Source organism: Amblyomma americanum, chromosome 1, assembly GCF_052857255.1.
Source record: "Amblyomma americanum isolate KBUSLIRL-KWMA chromosome 1, ASM5285725v1, whole genome shotgun sequence".
NCBI lineage: Eukaryota > Metazoa > Arthropoda > Arachnida > Ixodida > Ixodidae > Amblyomma > Amblyomma americanum.
This window is the reverse complement of record NC_135497.1, coordinates 507,793,008-507,794,937: the sequence shown is the minus strand read 5'-3', so window position 1 is coordinate 507,794,937 and position 1,930 is coordinate 507,793,008.

Here is a 1,930-nt window from a genome sequence, read left to right as displayed (position 1 = left end):
ACTTCCTGTTGGAGAAACTCTGTCTTGGAGAAACTCCGTGTTGGAGAAAATCCGCGGTGGAGAAACTCTGTGTTGGAGAAACTCCGTGTTGGCGAAACTCCGTGTTGGAGAAACTCCGTGTTGGAGATACTCCGTGTTGGGGAAACTCGGTTTTGGATAAACTCCGCGTTGTAGAAAATCTGTGTTGGAGAAACTCCGTTTTGGAGAAACTCCGTGTTGGAGAAACTTCGTGTTGGAGAAACTCCGTGTTGTAGAAACTCCGTGTTGGAGAAACTCTGTGTTGGAGAAACTCTTTGTTCGAGGAACGCAGTGTTGGAAAAACTCCGTGTTGGAGAAACTCCGTGTTGAAGAAACTTCGTGTTGCAGAAACTCCTTGTTAGAGAAACTCCGTTTTGGAGAAACTCCGTGTTGGAGAAACTCCATGTTGGAGAAACTCCGTGTTGTAGAAATTCCGTGTCAGAGAAACTCCGTGTCGAGAAACTCCGTGTTGGAGAAAATCCGCGGCGGAGAAACTCTGTGTTGGAGAAACTCCGTGTTGGCGAAACTCCGTGTTGGAGAAACTCCGTGTTGGAGAAACTCCGTGTTGGAGAAACTCCGTCTTGTAGAAGCTGCGTATCAGAGAAACTCCCTGTCGGAGAAACTCCGTGTTGGAGAAACTGCGTGTTACCGAAACTCCGTGCTGGAGAAACTCCGTGTCGGAGAAACTTCGTGTTGGAGAAACTCCGTGTTGGAGAAACTCCGTGCTGGAGAAACTCCGTGTTGGAGAAACGTCGTGTTAAAGAAACTCTGTGTTGTAGAAACTGCGTGTTGTAGAAACATCGTGTTGGAGAAAGTCCGTGTTGTAGAAACTCCGTCTTGGAGAAACTCCGTGTTGGAGAAACTCCGTGCTGGAGAAACTCCGTGTTGGAGAAACTCCGTGTTGGAGAAACTCTGTGTTGTAGAAACTTCGTGTTGGAGAAACTCCGTGTTGGAGAAACTCCGTTCTGGAGAAACTGCGTGTGGAAGTAACTCCGTGTTGGTGAAACTCCGTGTTGGAGAAACTCCGTGTTGGAGAAACTGCGTGGTAAAGAAACTGTGTTGGAGAAACTCCGTGTTCGAGAAACACAGTGTTGGAGAAACTCCGTGTTGGAGAAGCTCCGTGTTGGAGAAACTCCGTGTAGGAGAAACTCCGTGTTGAAGAAACTTCGTGTTGCAGAAATTCCTTGTTAGAGAAACTTCGTTTTGGAGAAACTCCGTGTTGTAGAAACTCCGTGTTGGAGAAACTCTGTGTTGGAGAAACTCCGTTTTGGAGAAACTCCGTGTTGGAGAAACTTCGTGTTGGAGAAACTCCGTGTTGTAGAAACTCCGTGTTGGAGAAACTCCGTGTGGAAGTAATTCCGTGTTGGAGAAACTCTGTGTTGGAGAAACTGCGTGTTAAAGAAACTCTGTGTTGGAGAAACTCCGTGTTCGAGGAACACAGTGTTGGAGAAACTCCGTGTTGGAGAAACTCCGTGTTGAAGAAACTTCGTGTTGCAGAAACTCCTTGTTAGAGAAACTCCGTTTTGGAGAAACTCCGTGATGGAGAAACTCCATGTTGGAGAAACTCCGTGTTGTAGAAATTCCGTGTCAGAGAAACTCCGTGTCGAGAAACTCCGTGTTGGAGAAACTCCCTGTTGGAGAAACTCCGTGTTGGAGAAACTCCGTGTTGGAGAAACTCCGTGTTGGAGAAACTCCGTGTTGTAGAAACTTCGTGTTGGAGAAACTGCGTGTTGGAGAAACTCCGTGTTTTAGAAACTCTGTGTTGGAGAAACTCCGGGTTGGAGAAACTTCGTGTTGGAGAAACTCCGTGTTGGAGAAACTCGGTATTGTAGAAACTCTGTGTTGTAGAAATTCCGTGTCAGAGAAACTCCGTGTCGAGAAACTCCGTGTTGGAGAAACTCCCTGTTGGAGA